Here is a 20,601-nt window from a genome sequence, read left to right on the forward strand (position 1 = left end):
TTGGCCACTGCCCAAAACGATTTGCAAAATTTTTTGTGGGGAGCATGGGGACTATGTAAGTAGGCTGTTTAGGTTTTTATATTGGTAACGCCACGTAGCGCTCTGTAGGAAAATCACAGGCTGTGCTGTGTGCAGTCTGTGGCTCGGTGGCATTCTTGGAATAGTCGCTATTGTAGTGTTGGGCAGTTGGCTGTTAACAGCGTGTAGCGTCGCGCAGTTGGAGGTGAGCCGCCAGCAGTGGTGGATGTGGGGAGTGAGATGGCGGAGTTTTGGACAGAGACAGTAAATTTGTAAGACTGGATGTCATGAACTGATATATATATATATATATATATATATATATATATATATATATATATATATATATATAATATGACTTTTGAACAATATTAAGGTAAATACATTGTTTTTTCTCTATCAAAATCTTTCATTTGCTAACTATGCCTATCAGTAGTTAGTGCCTTCAGTAGTTTGAATCTTTTATTTAGCTGGCAGTAGTGGCGCTCGCTATATTGCAGTAGTTCGAGTAACGAAGATTTTTGTGAGGTAAGTGATTTGTGAAACGTATAGGTTAATGTTAGTCAGGGCCATTCTTTTGTAGGGATTTTTGAAAGTCAGATTGCGTTGCGCTAAAAATATTGTGTGTCAGTTTAAGCACAGTCATGTATAAATTTTTCAAAGGGGACGTTTCAAAGTGTTTGATTTGACTTTCTGAATTATAATGTCGGCGAAACTTAAACGTTTCATTTTTTCCCCCGGAACTGTAGTTACCTTTTGAAATATCGTTTGCTTTCCTTTACTGCTTGCTTGATACACAGATTAAATGACATGGAGGACTGTTACACCCTTGCCTCAGTCTCGTCATGACTACTGCCTCGCTTTCATGCCCATCCTTGTTCGGTACCATTTATCTAATATGTCGAATAACTGTTCTCTAAGAAAATGAGTATCATTGGAACAAGCACCAGTGCTTCACACGGGAAATCTGGCCACGTAAGCTGGGCCCGGCCTCACGGACAGCGCGATCTAACCGCAGCAGCAGTTGGCCCTCCTGGGCGGGACCGCGAGTTGCGAAGTTTCGGGACGCGCCGCAGAGTAGCGAATCGGCGGGCAGCCGATGGCTGGCCGGCCTCTTCCGGAAACTGAGTCGCCGTAATGAAGCGCCCGTCCGCGCCGGCGACAAATGGAGTTCCCGTGTCGGCTTTGCCGTGCCGGGCCGCTTCTAATGGACTCTGCGCCCGCCGTGTCGCAGCTGTTAATTGCGGCGTCTGCCGGCTGCGCTGTCCCCACCGGCCGCTTCTTCTGACAGGTGACACCTCGCCGGCCACAAGAATCACCGCTCTCCGCCGACCGCTGCGCTGGTAGGGGTCTGCGGAAACGGAGGAAATGCGGAGCAGCAAACCTCTTCGACAGAAACGCTATTACACGGATGTTTACTTATTGTGTGTATGCAGTACACTAGGAATAATACAGGGTCCAGAATGAGATTTTCACTCTGCAGCGGAGTGTGCGCTGATATGAAACTTCCTGGCAGATTAAAACTGTGTGCCGGGCCGAGACTCGAACTCGGAATCTTCGCCTTTCGCGGGAAAGTGCTCTACCAACTGAACTACCCAAGCAAGACTCAGGTCCCGTCCTCACAGCTTACTGGCAGAAGTGAAGCTGTGAGGACGGGGCGTGAGTCGTGCTTGGGGAGCTCATTTCACAGGTTAAGGGCACTGGATATGAAACAACGAGTCACCTTTGCTAACACTTATCTAGCCTCTCGCATCCCCCACCTGGCCCAAGTTCTTCCTATGCCGGTGGTGTTGGCGCGCCGAATCCTGGTGGAACTAGGATATTTTGTGAGCACAGGTCTGCTTTTTAAGGTCGGATACGAAACCCTCTCCCTTCCTTGTAGTCGTGGAGGTCTTGGACTAGTCCACGTACGCGACCGAGCAGTGGCTATTTACGTAAGCACGATGATAAAGATGTGGACACGACACCGGACAAATCTGACAGTCACGTTGATCGACGAACTGGCTCCACCTTCTCGTTAGGCACCGTTAGCGGTGTCTCACATCTCACCATCACTTGCCCATATGAGAACCTTTTTTTTGGAACACAGTTATGTACGAGGGTTATTCCAAAAGTAAGGTCCGATCGGTCGCGAAATGGAAACGACTATGAAAATCCGATAACGCTTTGCACAGATGTGTTGGGTAGTGTCTCTAGTATAACCCCAGTTAGCATCACGTCGCTCTTCTCATTTCTGAGCTCGCAGTGAGTGCGTAAAGATGTCTAGAAAATAGTGTCTGCCGCCAAGTACGAGGGCCTGGTGAGAAATTTCTCCTGAAGCTATGCAGCCAACATTACATAACTGTCGTGCTGTTTCGTCTTCACGACAATTCTCAACCGCATTCTGCAGGGGCAATGAAGATGCTCCTGCATGGTTTTCAAATGGAAATGTTAGATTACCCACAATACAGTCCGCAATTGTCTCCCCCTGAGTTTCATCTCTGGTCACATGAACCGCTGTCTTTGAAGACAACATTTTGACACAGACAACGAGGTGTAGGCCAGCGTGGAGAATTGGCGGAAAGCACTGGCGGCTGCCTTCTATGATGAGGCTATTGAAAAGTTGGTACAACGCTATGACAAAAGTCTAAGTCAGAACGGCGACTACGTAGAGAAGTAGCTGAAAGGTGTAGCTAATTGTTACAAGTAAAACATTTCTGATGTTCACTGTGGTTTCAATTTGGCAATCAATCGGACCTTACTTTTGGAATAACCCTCGTACATATGGAACTACCAACTACCAGGACGGCAACGGCACGTGATATATATCGCATCTTGACTCGACGACGGCCGAATAATGCCATAGAGCGCCGTCAACCAACAGTTACGTGGTCAGTGGTATAGCGTACAGTGCACTACACACACCTTGATACGGGAACGCGCGCGCTGTGGTATCAGGTGGCAAATGGGAAATACATGACTCGTTGCAGGTTGCATACAATTCACATGGCGGGCGAGTCACTGTGTCCTCAGTGCAATGTTATTCATACAGAGGAACATCGCCTGATATGTGGGCCTTCGGCGGAAGTATGGCGTTTGGTCCAAAAATTGATCGCCTTCCTCCTTCGGGTGGTGCCGCAAGCAATAGAACCACGGATACTACTTCTACCAGATATGGCCTATTATCCCCGAACAAAGACAAACGCAGTGACTTGGATTCTAGATTTGACCGTGCGTTATCTTTTCCGAGACGGCAGTAAGAATGTACTCGACTTTTGGGCCTTACTACAAGAACATCACTCACAGCTTATGAGACATCCGAGATATCGAACATACTACGCTAATTTTTTAGGGAGTGCCTTGCTTGATCCCCCACCCAGTGGGGTGTCCCGGGTAGGAGAATGTAATTATTGCCTACAAGTATAAGAACAAGAAAGGACCAGGACAGTGGAGAGGATCCACCACCACACATGAAGACGTACCCGACACCAACGCGAGGTGGGGTTAGCGAGGTACGCGCCCAAGAACAGGAACGTAGTCCGTTGTTGTTTTGTACTGACAGAAGAAGAAATTTTTTCCACTATTATGTAAAAAAAAGTCCACTTATTTAAGTTTCCCAGAAATATTTTATTTTATAAAGGTCATGGTCTTATATAAACCAAACGGATAGAAGCAGTTTATGTTTGTTATTGTTGCACCATTCTGTAAAAAAAAGTTGGTAGAGCACTTGCCCACGAAAGGCAAAGGTCCCGAGTTCGCGTCTCGGTCTGGTACACAGTTTTAATCTGCCAGGAAGTTTCATAATACAGGGTGTTTGAAAATTCGTGATACACAATTCTAGAGATTTTAGAGGGGACTTAGTAGGTCATGTCCGGAAACGTCATCCCAACGACGCTACAGCCTCAAAGTTAAAGGCGCCGAAGCCTCTAAGTGTGTGTATCTACAGGGTGATTCCATGATGATGTTACAAATTTTCAAGTACGATGGAGAATGATAAATGTATCAATTTGACGTAAGGGTGCCTGTACCGGAAACGTTATAATGCCTCTGACAATGGAATACGTGTATCGATACTGTTGCTGTTAACAATGTAATGTATTTATCTTTCACTGGTAGTATGGACCAAAACCAACGAAAAAATGTCTTGTAATCATGGGCTCTAAAATGAATTCCTAAGGAGCTGTTCTTGTTGTTGTGGTCATTAGTCTGAAGACTGGTTTTACGTAGCTCTCCAAGCTACTCTATCATGCGTAAGCCTCTTCATCTTCGACTAACAACTGCAACCTATATCCTTTTGAATCTCCTTACAGTATAAATCTTTTGCTCTCTCTCTCTCTACGATTTTTATCCCCACACTTCCTCCAGTACTAAATTGGTGATCCCTTGATGTCTCAGAATATGTCCTACCGAGTATGATTTTTATCCCCACACTTCCTCCAGTACTAAATTGGTGATCCCTTGATGTCTCAGAATATGTCCTACGAACCGATCCCTTCTTCTAGTCAGCTTGTGCCACAAATTTCTTTGCTTCCCAATTCTATTCTGTACTTCCTCGTTAATTACGTGATCTACCTACCTAAGCTTCAGCAATCTTCTGTAGCAACACATTTCAAAAGCGTCTATTCTCTTCTTGTATCACCCACGTTTCACTACCGCACATGCCTACATCCCACACAAATATTTTCAGAAATACTTCCGGACACTTATATCTATACTTGATGTTAACAAGTTTCTGTTCTTCAGAAATGCTTTTCTTGCTGTTCCCAGTCAACATTACCTGAGGAGATTTGAGCACTTTTCGCTACTGTACTACACATCTCCACTGTTGCACAACTGCTCTCATATCTCTTTAGGACGCAGACCCCACGTTTGCTGGATATTTTTTCTTGTTTTGTTGTGTACTGCCTCCTCTGAAAGTTGCTTACCCTGCAATCTTAACAACAACAATACCAGTACATGTATGCTACGATCAGAAGTCTTCGAACGGTTTTCACTTATAGCTTCGACTCGTTCGTTTCCGGTATAGGGACTCTTATTTCAGATTTACCCATTTATCCTTCTCCATCATGCTTGTCGATACATACATTTACAGACGCCGACGCCCATTACTTCGAGCCTTTGTAGCGCCGTTCGACGACGTTTCCGGACATAGGTTACTATGTAAAACTTGATCCACCATACGGTGTGTGCCGGAAGGTACCCTATACCACCACAAGTCTTTTCCTTTCCTGCTCCACTCGCAAACAGAGCGAGGGAAAAGGACTGTCTATATACCTCCGTGTCATCAGTAATTTCCCGAATCTTATCTTCGTCGTCCTTAAGCGCAATGTATGATAGCGGCAGTGGTTCAAAATGGTTCAGATAGCTCTGAGCACTATGGGACTTAACATCTGAAGTCATCAGTCCTCTAGAACTTAGAACTACTTAAACCTTAGTAACCTAAGGACATCACACACATGCATGCCCGAGGCAGGATTCGAACTTGCGACCGTAGCTGTAGCGCGGTTCCAGACTGAAGTGCTTACAAGGGAACCTCCCCATCGCACCCCCCTCAGATTTAGTTATAAGTTGGCACAGTGGATAGGCCTTGAAAAACTGAACACAGATCAATCGAGAAAACAGGAAGAAGTTGCGTGGAACTATGAAAAAATAATCGAAATATACTGAGTAGTCCATGCGCAAGATAGGTAACATCAAGGACTGTCTGAGCTCAGGAGCGCCGTGGTCCCGTGGTTAGCTTGAGAGGTCCTTGGTTCAAGTCTGCCCTCGAGGTAAAAGTTTAATTTCTTATTTTCGCAAATTTATGATATGTCCGTTCGTTCATTGGCGTCTCTGTTCACTGTAATAAGTTTAGTGTCTGTGTTTTGCGACCGCACCGCAAAACCGTGCGATTAGTAGACGAAAGGACGTGCCTCTCCAATGGGAACCGAAAACATTTGATCGCAAGGTCATAGGTCAACCGATTCCTCCTCAGGAAAACACGTCTGATATATTCTATACGACACTGGTGACGGCATGTGCGTCACATGACAGGAATATGCTGTCGACCCACCTAACTTGTACACTTGGCGAATGAGTAAAAAGATTCTTCTACCTTGCCCGATTTAGGTTTTCTTCTGGATGTGATAATTACTCCCAAAAAAGTGATGGAAACATAAGAGTTTGTCACATAAATTGAAAATAGAAAATTAAACTTTTCACTGGAGGTAGGACTTGAACCAAGGGCCTCTCGTTCCGCAGCTGCTCACGCTAACCACGGGACCACGGCGCTCCTGAGCTCACATTATCCTTGATGTTGCTTATGTTGCGTATGGACTACCCAATTTGTATATTTTGCTTATTTTTTTCATAGTTCCACACAATTCTTCTTGTTTTCTCGATTGATCTGTGTTCAGTTTTCCAAGGCCTATCCACTGTGCCAACTTATAACTGAATCTGAAGGGGGGGGGGGGGGGGTGCGATGGGGAGGTTCCCTTGTTAGAACCGCTCGGCCACACCGGCCGTCAGCGGCAGTGGAATCGTTCGGCAGTCAGCTTCAGATGCCGGTTTTCTAAATTTTCTATATTGTGTTTCTCGAAAAGGACGTCGCCTTCCCTACAGGGATTCCCATTTAAGTTCCCGAAGCATCTCCGTAACACGTGTTGTTCGAACCTACCAGACCAGTAGCAAATTAACTGCTTCGATGTCTTCCTTCACTTCGACCTGGTGTGGATCCAAAACAGTCGAGAAATACCCGAGAACAAATCGCAGTAGCGTCCTATGTGCCATCACCTTTACAGGTGAACCACTCTTTACCAAAATTCTCCCAGTAAAGCGAAGTCGACCGTTTACCATCCCTACCACAGTTCTCACAAGCCCGTTCCATTTTATATCGCTTTTGCAACTTTATGCCCAGATATTTAAACAACTCGACTTACAGATCATTCCCTCTTATGAAAAGTATTTGCTGCTATAAGCTAACAACAATTATCGAATTTTGTTTAGTTCTTTAAATTCTTTTTTAAAGAGAGCGTAAAGTATCCCATATCCCTTGGTAATTTACGTTACCGAAAATGCGTTGCTGTTGCTACGGTTGACACGTCATAAATGTAGCGCCAGCTGTCTAAATTATCAGCTGTGCGAACCGGAGATGACAGCGTTGTGAACCCAGTGGTAACCCTTAAGCCGTCGGTCAGTACATTCGAACGTCACGTTGCGCGTGCTTTCTGACGTCATAGCGTGGAAAATGCGTCCTGTGGAACCTTTCTGAAAGTGCAGAGCTATGTGACTCGTGTCAGTTATTTTGAATGCGCATTTGAACGTAGACCAGTGAGATGAAACAACGGCACCTGCGCCACTCGCAGGACATTCCTCTCTTCCTTTTCAGTATAAGGACGATATACTGAATTTCAGTAGAATCGCATGTTTGGTGGATTTTATATTATAACTTACGTTCTATGCATATACGCCGTTTCAAAGCTTCAGGCACTGATCATCTCCAAGCTTGTCGTTGTTGGTAAGATTTGTAGTTATAAAATGACGAGAAATGCCATATTGGTAGTTAAGGAATTTTCTTATTTAGATCTCTTCGCAATGTAACTCCCGCGTTGCGAGAGTATGTCGCTTCAACGCATCGACATATTGACAATCTCTCAAAAACGCGTTGTTCTTGGTATGATTTCTCAACTTAAAAGTAAGTAGTAACTTATCAAATCTTCAGGAGATAGTAAGATAAAAGGATAGGTCGTGGGTCGTGCAGTGCGGAAGTTCAGTGCATTGTGAGAAAGAGGGACATGGGGCTACGAAGGAGTGCGTCTGGTACTTTCATGCCAATTTGATGTTTGTTTCATCCTACCTTCATGGTGTTGCAACCTACGTCGGCACCTATACTCTGCAAACCACGGTGAAGTGCATGGCAGTCGATGCTTCCCATTGTAGGAGTCACCAGGGCTCTTTCCGTGCCATTCACATATGGAGTGTAAGAAGAATGATTGTTTACTGCCTTCGTGCGTTACTTAATTAATCTAATCTTGTCCTCGCTACGGAAGTGACATGTAATAAGCTGTAGTATATTAATGGAATCACAATTTGTAAGATTTCATGCGATAGTTTATGTATATCTTCAACCGTCTGCCAATTCAGTTTCTGCAGCGCCTACGTGACACTCTCCCACGAATCAAACAAGCCTGCCACCACTCGTGCAGCCCTTCTGTGTGTTCTTAAACTGGCTGCATTTCCATAGCATTCTATCAATAAAACTAGGTCTGCCACCTGTTTTATCTACGACTGAAGCTATGTGATTATTCCATTTCATATCCCTACAAAGTGTTACTCCTAGGTATTTGTATGAGTTAGCTGATTCCAACAGTGAGTCATTCATTCATTCATTTTGTGAAGTCCACAGTATTACATTTCTGTACATTTAAACCAAGTTGCCAATCACTGCACCTCTTTTAAATCTTATCAAGATATGACTGAATATTTATGCAGCTTCTTTCAGCCATTACTTCGTTATAGATAAGTACAACATCTTCAAAAAATCTGAAGTTACTGTTTGCTGCCAACACAGTTCCCTGGGCATACCCGAAGCTACTTCTACATCTGTCGATAAATCTCCATCTAAGATAACTTGCTGCGTCCCCCCTACCAAAAAATCCTCAATCCAGTCACAAATTTCGTTTGATACCCAACAATATTGCAGTTTTGATAGGAAGCATAGATGTCGCACTGAGCCAAATGATTTTCGCAAATTAAGAAATACTGCACCTATATGCATGCCTTGATAGAAAGCTTTCAGAACGTCGTGGTAGAGAAATGCGAGTTGGGTTTCGCATGATCTGTATCTTCGGAATTCATGCTGATTGGCTTGGAGGTGGGTCATGAGATCGGAATACGTTGTAAGATTCTACAACAAATCAATGTCAAGGAATACTATACGGCAGTTTTGTGGATCACTTCTACTGCCCTTCTTCTAAACGCGTGTGACTTGTGCTTTCTTGCAACTACTGGGCGCAGTTTGTTGTTGTTCTACGGTATATTTTAGTTAAAAGAGACGCTAACTCAGCCACAAATGCAGTATACATTCTGACAAGTGTTCCATCGTGATCTAGAGCTTTGTTCAATTTCGTGCCTAGCAATGTGCTTCACGAGATAGTCCGTAAGTGACAGAGGCAGCTTAAATTTCAGAGTCTGAGAAAAATTTGGATGCTGTGTGTGACGGCATGAAAGCGTGCGCCGAGGAAAAGAAGCCGAGCAGAAGAAGTATATTACTCCCTCCTATGTATATCTCGCGAAGAGACCATGAGGATAAAATCAGAGAGATTAGAGCCCACACACAGGCATACCGACAATTCTTCTTTCCACGAACAATACGAGACTGGAATAGAAGGGAGAACCGATAGAGGTACTCAAGGTACCCTCCGCCACACGCCGTCAGGTGGCTTGCGGAGTATGGATGTAGATGTAGATGTAGAAGAAGAAGAAGAAGAAGAAGAGGAAGAAGAAAAGGGAAAAGAAAGAAGACAAATGAAAGGATGAGTGTCATTGTGTAGTCAATGGGTACAGTATTAGTTCCACCACCGTGTAGTTATTGCCTGCCTGTCTTGAGTAGAGCGCGTTCGCCAACCGGTGTTCGTGCCGGATGAAGACAGCTGTTGCAGGGGGCGCAGTTGCTGATAATGAAACCACTCCCGGGGGAAGTGACGTTTAGTATCTCGCGGAGAGGAGAAAGGCGCACTAGCATCAAGAGCGCCAGCGCGGCAAGGCAGCCGGCGAGCTCTTTCAGGGAGCGCTCAGCAAAGTGAAACAAATTGCGTTAGCGAGACACGTGTTCCGGCGTGACTGCCGCGCCGCAAAGTGCGCGGGCCCGCCCCCGGCCCCCAGACTCGTAAACAACGCCTTCCCTCGGCCGCCCCCCGCCTCCCCCTAGCCGCGCACCGACGCTTCACCAGTCCTTAATTTAACGAGCGGAGGCCGGCGTCTCTGGGTCAGGGGGTAGACGGCAAGGTGAGAGATACGCCGGTGTGCCGGAAGGGGTGCCGTTTCTGTAGCTGTGCGGAGCAGAAGAGAGTAGCCGCGCTCTGGCGTACACTCGCCAACACATGATTTTCTGAACATCTTTTGGTATGGGAAACATAAGTTGTGAAAATTTTTTTGAGATATTGAAAGAGGTAACAATAGACTGCTGTACATAGAGACCACCAAGAGGAATATCAGCTCCTGTGTAAAGGAAAGCATGGACAATTACTGCCTGCTCATCGCGGATAAATGGGCAGTAGCAAGGAACAGTAAAACACGAATTTCATTTCTCGGACGTTAAAGTTCTGTCAAGGTCCACTCATTACTGTGTCAGGAACGTATAGGCAGTTGAGTTAATTTCAGGAACATGAGAACAACTCTAACAAGAATGATGAGGGACTCAAATTAGGAAGATTATGGCTTGTAGTGATGAATAAAACCAACAGTGCCAACTGTTCCACAGAACGTACTCGGCGCGCGTAACGTAGTAACCGCGTGGTCTAGGGCGCGCCACGGTAAGTGCGGCTCCCCCCGTCGGAAGTTCTAGTCCTCCCTCGGGCATGTGTGTGTGTGTGTGTGTTGCCCTTAGGTTAGATTAAGTAGTGTGTAAGCCTAGGGACCGATTACCTCAGCAGGTTGGTCCTATAGGAACTTACAACAATTTTTTTTAAGAAAAAAAAGAACGAACGTTCTCAAGAACATAAGTGTCGGCGGGATCAGTGATCCCCAGCAGTGTACGGGTGAGGTCACTACTACTAGTGGTGAAGCGTGGCTTCTATTCGTCTTTTTAAAGGATTGAACGTCGTAGAATCTTCATAGCCTTATAGAATATCTCCAGCTGCAGGAAACACAACGTTAAGAAGAAAAATATTTGTGAGATCAAAATATCCACAGGTATGCTGCCGGTCTATAGTGTCCAACGGGCACAATATTTCGGCGATCATACATGTCGCCATCATCAGGTGAACTGACGGACTGAGCTCCTGTGAACGTGCCGGCACGGAGATCCGTACGCTATGGCTGCTCAGAGGGAACTGGGTTCGGTCGCGACGGCGGCCGATTTAAATACCCTCCGCCCGCGGCGCGCTCCCTCCGCCGTCCGCGCCCCGCGCCACGGTCACGCGGTGGAACAGATTGCGACGGCGTCTGAGATGACGTCGGTGTGATGGCTCTGTCCGCCGTGGTCGTCACAACTATACGTTTGCTCAATTTACTCTTGATTAACCCGATCGCTGGTTCCCAAGCCTTGCTAAGATTATAGCCACAGTCACGGTTTATGAGGTCGTCATTGGTGCGAATTTCGATGGCCTCTCTAACAACGCTGTCCCAGTATCTCGACGTCTGTACCAGAATCCTCGTGCGGTCATACTCCATGGCGTGATTTTCCGACAAACAATGTTCAGCGACCGCCGACTTGCTCGGATACATCAGTCGAGTGTGCCTCTGGTGTTCACGGCATCGATCCTCGACGGTACGCATCGTCTGACCAATATACGACTTGCCACATTGACACGGAATCTGGTACACGCCGGCCTTCCTCAAACCGAGGTCATCTTTGGCGCTCCCCACCAATGCACGAGTTTTATTTGGAGGACAAAATACAATTCCGACCCGGTGTTTCTTCAGAATGCGGGCGATTTTCCCCGAGAGTGCACCTGTGTATGGAATAAATGCAATGCCTACCTCCTCCCTCGTGATTTCATCCATCTCAACAGGTTGTGCTGCAGTGGTTGGGCGGAGAGCACGTTGAATCTGCCAGCGTTGTTAGAGAGGCCATCGAAATTCGCACCAATGACGACCTCATAAACCGTGACTGTGGCTATAATCTTAGCAAGGCTTGGGAACCAGCGATCGGGTTAATCAAGAGGGAATCACATATTTGTGAGATGGTGACGAAATGGCCAAAAAGTAATCAGATTTAACACTAACAAGCAGGTATTCCCCTCAAAAAAGCAGCTGAGGATGACGTCAGCGTGCGAAATGTTAGCGAGCTTTTCCTAACACAGATGTCTCTCCGCAGTAGTTCTAATGCTGGAAGTGTAAATACTCAATACAGGGTGTGCCATGAGGAATGGTCAATATTCAGGGAAATGACAGATATGATGATTCTAAGCAAAATGTGAGGTAAACATGGACTCTAAAATGCATACTTTAATGTATATGAACATTTCTTCATCTTTGATGGCGTGAATCCCTTCTACTGCAAGCTCTGTATTTTTGGAAGGAGGTGCTATGGACCAAAACAAGAAAACTGGTCCTCTAAAACGCGCACCATAAGAGCTGAGTGCGTCGATTTCCAAGAGTTTCCTATTTGAGGTATTTCAGCATTATCATAACGCCTTTACTCGAGGGAATATTATACACACACTGAAGCGCCAAAGAAACTGGTATAGACATGCTTATTCAAATACAGAGATATGAAAATAGTCAGAAAACGGCGCTGCGGTCGGCAACGCCTATGTAGGACAAAAAGTTGGTGCACGAGCGATGAGACACATCATCTCCGAAGTAGTGTGAATATCACAAATCTGGTAAAACATAAAATCTCAGACATCGCTGCAGCCGGAAAAAGATCCTGCAAGATGCGGGACCAACGATGGCTGAACAGAATCGTTTAGCGGGACGGAAGTTCAACCGTTCCGCAACTTGATGCAGATTTCAATGTTGGGCCATCAACAAGTGTCAGCGTGCGAACCATTCAACGACATATCATCCATATGGGATTTTAGAGCGCTTGATGTCTTCACGACACATAGCTTTACGCCTCGCCTATGCCCGTCAACACCGACATTGGGCTGTTGGTAAGTGGAAAGGTGTTGCCTGGTCGGACGAGTCTCGTTTCAAGATGTATCGAGCAGATGGACGTGTATGGGTATGGAGACAACCACATGAATCCATGGACCCTGCATGTCAGCAGGGGACTGTTCAGGCTGGTGGAAGCTCTGTAATGGTGCGGGGCGTGTACAGTTGGAGTGCTATGGGACCCCTCAAACGTCTAGATAGGACTCTGACAGGTGACTCGTACGTAAGCATCCTGTCTGATCACCTGCTTCTATTCATGTGCATTGTGGATTCCGACGGACTTGGGCAATTCCAGCAATACAATGGGACACTTCACACGTCCACAATTGCTACAAGGTGGCCCCAGGAACACTCTTCTGAGTTTAAACACTTCCGCTGGTGACCAAACTTCCCAGACATTAACGTTATTCAGCATATTTTGGATGCCTTGCAACGTACTGTTCAGAAGAGATCTCCGAGCTCTCTTACTCTTGCGGATTTCTGGACATCCCTGCAGGATTCAGGGTACCAATTCCCTTCAGCAGTAATTCAGATATTAGTCGAGTCATTGTCACGTCGTCTTGCGACACTTCTTCGTGCTCTTGGGGGCCCTACACGGTATTAGGCAGGTGTACCAGATTTCTTGGCTCTTGTGTGTGTGTGTGTGTGTGTGTGTGTGTGTGTGTGTGTGTGTGTGTGCGTGTCTCTGCGTGTCTCTGCGTGAATGCTACCGTTCGTTGTGTAAGTACGATATTCCCTGTCAGTTCTACACAAAGTGATCAGAAGTATTCGGACACCCTTATCTGATGCGCAGTTGAACAATGACCGTCACGAAAGGGGGACGCGCCAGTGTAGCTACAGGCGGGGCTTATTGTGGTGTCAGCAGGGAAGCAGTAATAGCATAACTGGTTGGTCAGGAGAGTTCAGTGACTTCGAACGTAGACTAATCACTCGGCTTCACTTGTGGAACAAATCCAACAGGGACATTTCAAAACTTCTAAAACCACCTAACTCATATGTTGGTAATGTGATTGTGCAGTGTAAAAGCGAAGGAATGACCGCCGCGAAACCGAGACCAGGCAGACCTGTTGTACTGACGGACAAAGACCGTCGAGCACTGCGGACTGTAATCGTAAAAATTAGCATATCAGCGCAAGAAACCACTCGAGAATCCAAAAGTTGAGTCATCAGTCCAGTTTGCAGAATCACTGTGTGTAGGGAGTTAAAAAGAACGGGATACAGTGGCCGAACAGGTCCTCATAAGTCAATAAGTCACACATTTCTGTAGTAAATTCTAAGCCCTCGAGGTGGTGTAAAGATCGACGCCTCTGGACTTTTTTTTTTTGGTCATCAGTATCAGTCTACTGACTGGTTTGATGCGGCCCGCCACGAATTCCTTTCCTGTGCTAACCTCTTCATCTCAGAGTAGCACTTGCAACCTACGTCCTCAATTATTTGCTTGACGTATTCCAATCTCTGTCTTCCTCTACAGTTTTTGCCCTCTACAGCTCCCTCTAGTACCATGGAAGTCATTCCCTCATGTCTTAGCAGATGTCCTATCATCCTGTCCCTTCTCTTTATCAGTGTTTTCCACATATTCCTTTCCTCTCCGATTCTGCGTAGAACCTCCTCATTCCTTACCTTATCAGTCCACCTAATTTTCAACATTCGTCTATAGCACCACATCTCTTCTGTTCCGGTTTTCCCAAAGTCCATGTTTCACTACCCTACAATGTTGTACTCCAGACGTACATCCTCAGAAATTTCTTTCTCAAGTTAAGGCCGGTATTTGATATTAGTAGACTTCTCTTGGCCATAAACGCCTTTTCTGCCATAGCGAGTCTGCTTTTGATGTCCTCCTTGCTCCGTCCGTCATTGGTTATTTTACTGCCTAGGTAGCAGAATTCCTTAACTTCATTGACTTCGTGACCATCAATCCTGATGTTAAGTTTCTCGCTGTTCCTATTTCTACTACATCTCATTACCTTCGTCTTTCTGCGATTTACTCTCAAACCATACTGTATACTCATTAGACTGTTCATTTCGTTCAGCAGATCATTTAATTCTTCTTCACTTTCACTCAGGATAGCAATGTCATCAGCGAATCGTATCATTGATATCATTTCACCTTGTATTTTAATTCCACTCCTGAACCTTTCTTTTATTTCCATCATTGCTTCCTCGATGTACAGATTGAAGAGTAGGGACGAAAGGCTACAGCCTTGTCTTACACCCTTCTTAATACGAGCACTTCGTTCTTGATCGTCTACTCTTATTATCTCCTCCTGGTTGTTGTACATATTGTATATGACCCGTCTCTCCCTATAGCTTACCCCTACTTTTTTCAGAATCTCGAACAGCTTGCACCATTTTATATTGTCGAACGCTTTTTCCAGGTCGACAAATCCTATGAAAGTGTCTTGATTTTTCTTTAGCCTTGCTTCCATTATTAGCCGTAACGTCAGAATTGCCTCTCTCGTCCCTTTACTTTTCCTAAAGCCTCTGGACTGTGGATGACTTTAGAGTAATGATTTGGAGTGCTGAATCACGCTATACCATGTGGTAATACGATGAAAATGGGATTTGTGACTGCCTGGAGAACGTCCGTTACGTGTAGTGTAAACAGTGAAGTAAGAAGGTGGTGCTGGATAAGGAGGTATTCTTTGTGGATGAGGTCTTGTCCCTTTATCGGGCTGCAGGAATCGGAATATGCAGAAGAATGTGACCACATGTTATGGCATTGTGTACTGCATACAGAGAAAGAATGTTTGGACATGTTGAAAGCTTGTATTGCTACGACAGTGCATCCTGTTGTAATGGTTCAAATGGCTCTGAGCACTATGCGACTTAACTTCTGAGGTCATCAGTCGCCTAGAACTTAGAACTAATTAAACCTAACTAACCTAAGGACATCACACACATCCATGCCCGAGGCAGGATTCGAACCTGCCACCGTAGCGGTCGCTCGGTTCCAGACTTTAGCGCCTAGAACCGCACGGCCACTCCGGCCGGCGCATCCTGTTGTACTGCAACAACTGTGAGGCAATGGTTTGTGGACAATAACGTTCCTCAAATCCACTGGCCTACTCAGTGAGCAGGCCTGAACCCCTCGGAACACATTTGCGGTAATGTAGAACGGCAACTTTGCCCCAGACACCAGCGTCCAACGTCACTACCTTCACTGGTTTGGGGTCTCGAGGGAGACTGGGTTGCCATTCCTCCACAGACATTTAGACACCTCACTGAACTTGTCCCGAACGCAGTTCAAGCCGTCATTAAGGCGAATGGTGGACACAACGATACTATTGTCCAATAATACTTCTAAGGGTACTTTTGATTAGATAGTGTATTTGGAAGAGTCCCACACAGTTACTGTTTCCAGTGTCCACCTCTGTTACTGAGTGATCTGCATGGCTCCCTGCCATGTGAAGGACTGGGACAGGTGGTGGTGGTGGTGGTGGTTAGAGTTTAACGTCCAGTCGACAACGAAGTCATTAGAGACGGAGCTCATGCTCGGGTTAGGGAAGGATTGGAAAGGAAATCGGCCGTGCCCTTTCAAAGGAATCATCCCGGCATTTGCCTGAAGCGATTTAGGGAAATCACGGAAAACCTAAATCAGGATGGCTGGAGACGGGATTGAACCGTCATCCCCCCGAATGCGAGTAAAGTGTGCTAACCACTGCGCCACCTCGCTCGGTGGGACAGGTGGCGCAGTGGTTACCACATTGGACTCGCATTCGGGAGGACGGTGGCTGAAACCCCGCGTCTGGCCGTCCTGATGTGGGTTTTCCGTGATTTCCCTAAATCGCTCCAAGCAAACCCCGCGATGGTTCCTTTGAAAGGGCTTGGCCTTCTTCCTTTACCATCCTCCTCTAACCTGATGCCATCGATGACCTCCTCACTGTTTGGTCCCCTTCCCCCAACAACCAACCATGTGGAGGATCTCGGTTCGACTCGTGGTACTGCCAAGAATTTTTCCTTGGTCAGAGGAGTGGTATGGGTTGCACTCAGCCTTCTGTGGCCAACTGAGAAGCTGCTCGAAACGATTGGTAGCAGTTCGAACGAGCCGGCCGGAGTGGTCGAGCGGTTCTAGGCGCTTCAGTCTGGAACTGCGCGACCGCTACGGTCGCAGGTTCGAATCTTGCCTCGGGCATGCATGTGTGTGTCGTCCTTAGTTAGGTTTAAGTAGTTCTAAGTTATAGGGGACTGATGACCTCAGATGTTACGTCCCATAGTGCTGAGAGCCATTTAAACCATTTGAAGTTGATCACATGAACCTCCATACCACATCCAATGACGTCACTGAAAAGGGTGACATGGCTGTCGGTCGGACCCCAGAAGGCGGAACTATATGTACGTTACCGTTTGCGGTGACTGTGCGGCAACAGTCTTCCTGTAGCCCTCACATAAGGATGTGTTTCCCTTTCGCTGAGGAAATTGAATGGTCAAAATGCGTCGTATGAAGACTGCTAGTTGGCACAGGGAGTGTGACTTGCGACAGCGGTTCTCAGTTTAGGTTTTTCGGCTATTTGCCGCGACGTCACGAGCCAGGCGACTGTGTCCCGCGGTGATTCGTTGCCTGGCGACGGGTGCGCTGCGCCGGGGAATTATTTGTCTGCGTCAGAAGCAGGCGGACACGCGACCGTACAGGAAGAGGCAGGGGGCGTGCGGCCGGTCCCGCTCATTCCTATGCGATTCGTATTGATCAGGGCGACGGCACGGCTGGCCCGCCGAGGACGCATCTGCAATGCAAATCGCGCCCCGGCAGCACGCGCCGGCTCTGTTTCGGCCGCGAGACCGCTTTATCACGGGAGCCCGTCGTGGTCTGGTCAGCGGCCGGAATTAGGCCCTCCTCTGGGATGAGCAGCACACGGCGGCTGCTGTTGCTGCTGCTTTCGCTGCAGCCGACTCGCCCGCGATGGAAGGTGCGGTCATGCCGCTCTGTGGCGACGGCTCTAACCATCCCAGGGTTCTGTGCGCCTGCAGGTCTTCTTGGAGACAACTAGGAGGACAGTCGTAACATTTCTGGCTTGTGGAGCTATAGCACTCTTAGGATGAAATTTTCACTCTACAGCGGAGTGTGCGCTGATATGAAACTTCCTGGCAGATTAAAACTGTGTGCCGGGCCGAGACTCGAACTCGGGAACTTTGCCTTTCGCGGGCAAGTGCTCTACCAACTGAGCTACCCAAGCACGACTCACGGCCCGTCCTCACAGCTTTACTTCTGCCAACACCTCGTCTCCTACCTTCCAAACTTTACAGAAGCTCTCCTGCGAACCTTGCAGAACTAGCACTCCTGAAAGAAAGGATATTGCGGAGACATGGCTTAGCCACAGCCTGGGGGTTGTTTCTAGAATGAAATTTTCACTCTACAGCGGAATGTGTGCTGATATGTCTCCGCAATATCCTTTCTTTCAGGAGTGCTAGTTCTGCAAGTTTCGCAGGAGAGCTTCTGTAAAGTTTGCAAGGTAGGAGACGAGGTACTGGCAGAAGTAAAGCTGTGAGGACGGGCCGTGAGTCGTGCTTGGGTAGCTCAGTTGGTAGAGCACTTGCCCGCGAAAGGCAAAGGTCCCGAGTTCGAGTCTCGGTCCGCACACAGTTTTAATCTGCCAGGAAGTTTCATATAGCACTCTTCCCAGAAAAAATGCGTGTGACTTCCTAAGGGACTAAACAGCTGAGGTCAGCCGGTCGGTGTGGCCGATCGGTTCTAGGCGCTTCAGTCTGGAGCCGTGTGACCGCTACGGTCGCAGGTTCGAAACCTGCCTCGGGCATGGATGTGTGTGATGTCCTTAGGTTATTTACGTTTAAGTAGTTCTAAGTTCTCGGAGACTGATGGCCTCTGATGTTAAGTCCCATAGTGCTCAGAGCCATTTGAAACAGCTGAGGTCATCGGTCCCTAAACTTAAACACTACCTGAACTAACTTATGCTAAGAACAACACACACACACACACACACACACACACGCACACACACACATGCCCGAGGGAGGACTCGAACCTCCGGCGGGAGGGGTCGCGCAGTCCGTGTCATGGTGCCTCAAACCACGCGGCTCTGTTCCCACATATCACATCTCAGTCGTCCGCCCCGGTAGCTGAGTGGTCAGCGAGACAGAATGTCAATCCTAAGGGCCCGGGTTCGACTCGCGGCTGGGTTGGAGATTTTTCTCGGCTCAGCGACTGGGTGTTGTGTTGTCCTAATTATCATCATTTCATCCCCAGCAACTCCCAAGTCGCCGAAGTGGCGTCAAATCGAAAGACTTGCACCCGGCGAACGGTCTACCCGGAGGCCCTAGTCATACGACATTTACATTTACATTTCAGTTGAGTGACCGAACAGAAGTCAAGATATAACGTCACAATGTTGCGTGAGACAAGTACTATTACGTAAATTGAAGGGGGACGAGGGAGGAAGGAAAGGAAAGGGGAGAACGTTGAAAAACTGGTTCAAATGGCTCTGAGCACTACGGAACTTAACTTCTGAGGTCATCAGTCCCCTAGAACTTCGAACTACTTAAATCTAACGAACCTAAGGACATCACACACATCCATGCCCGACGCAGGATTCGAACCTGCAACCGTAGCGGTCGCGCAGTTCCAGACTGTAGCGCCTAGAACCACTCGGCCACTCCGGACAGCGACGGAAGAATGTGATGATACCAGCTCCATCGGGATTTTGTGTGGAATCAGCAGCGCCGAGCGAAAATGTTTGCCGGACGAGGAATCCAACCCGAGATCTCCTGCTTCCTAGGCATTCGTGTACCCACTGTGCCACCCGAACGTAGTGCTTATTGTAGACGCGCGGACTATCTCGGCACGCTCGCAGGCCGACTCATATTCCCACCCAGCGTCAGCCATCCGCAGTTCCCGTCCATATCTTCCATGCTCGCTAGTTTTAACTACCCGCTGGAATTCGAACGCAAATGTGCATCCGCACTGAAGAAAGACAAGAACGACCGATGCTGCTTCCTGGTTGTTCGATTGTTATTGCTAAGTTAACGTTCAGATTTTGCTCGTATTAACACGGGAGGACCTTTAAATACTGACCTAGCATTACGTAATAAAAACACCATTTTACTATCGACTTTTAGTGAGCGTTTCCTTAACTAACGACTGTCATAGGTGTGGTGTCACCGCCAGACACCACACTTGCTAGGTGGTAGCCTTTAAATCGGCCGCGGTCCGTTGGTATATGTCGGACCCGCGTGTCGCCACTGTCAGTGATTGCAGCCCGAGCGCCGCCACACGGCAGGTCTAGAGAGACTTCCTAGCACTCGCCCCAGTTGTACAGCCGACTTTGCTAGCAATGGCTTACTGACAAATTACGCTCTCATTTGCCAAGACGATAGTTAGCATAGCCTTCAGCTACGTCATTTGCTACGACCTAGCAAGGCGCCATTATCAATTGGTATTTATCTTGTGATGCATGTACCGTCAGACCGATGTTCACCAATCATGGATTAAAGTTAAGTATTCCAAGAGCTACGTACTTTATTTGATAGACTCAAATCCTTTAACTGTTCCAGACCTCACGCCATCCTGCGTGAGCTTAAACGCGTGCCTTTCGGCTACCGGTCACAGTGGATTGGCTGTCTTGCCACTCCACAACAATAGGCATCATGGCGAATTACCGACTAGCGAGTGACGTACCAGAAAGCTCACTGTTAAGCCGGAGGGAGTACAGTTCAGTTGCTAAGTTGGGTGGAATGTAGTGTGCGTCTCAGATTGGAGTCTGTGGGCAATGGAGTTTAGAAGAGTGCAAAGATGTACTCTATTAATAATCGACATTAACTCTACTGTACAAAGATGAACTCAGTGAAGTCATTTTG

At 47.2% G+C, this 20,601-nt stretch overlaps 1 protein-coding gene and 1 non-coding gene across 2 annotated transcripts in view; one reads left to right on the forward strand and one right to left on the reverse strand.

Moving 5' to 3' along the window:
• The window catches only part of LOC124778758 (RNA-binding protein Musashi homolog Rbp6), a 1,305,122-nt gene that overhangs the window by 1,105,585 nt on the left and 178,936 nt on the right, over positions 1–20,601 (reverse strand). The gene's annotated exons all lie outside the window — the stretch shown is intronic.
• Trnas-cga lies at positions 18,295–18,370 on the forward strand. The gene has a single exon. It is a non-coding gene; the product is annotated as a tRNA-Ser (tRNA).

This window comes from Schistocerca piceifrons, chromosome 1 (genome assembly GCF_021461385.2).
Source record: "Schistocerca piceifrons isolate TAMUIC-IGC-003096 chromosome 1, iqSchPice1.1, whole genome shotgun sequence".
NCBI lineage: Eukaryota > Metazoa > Arthropoda > Insecta > Orthoptera > Acrididae > Schistocerca > Schistocerca piceifrons.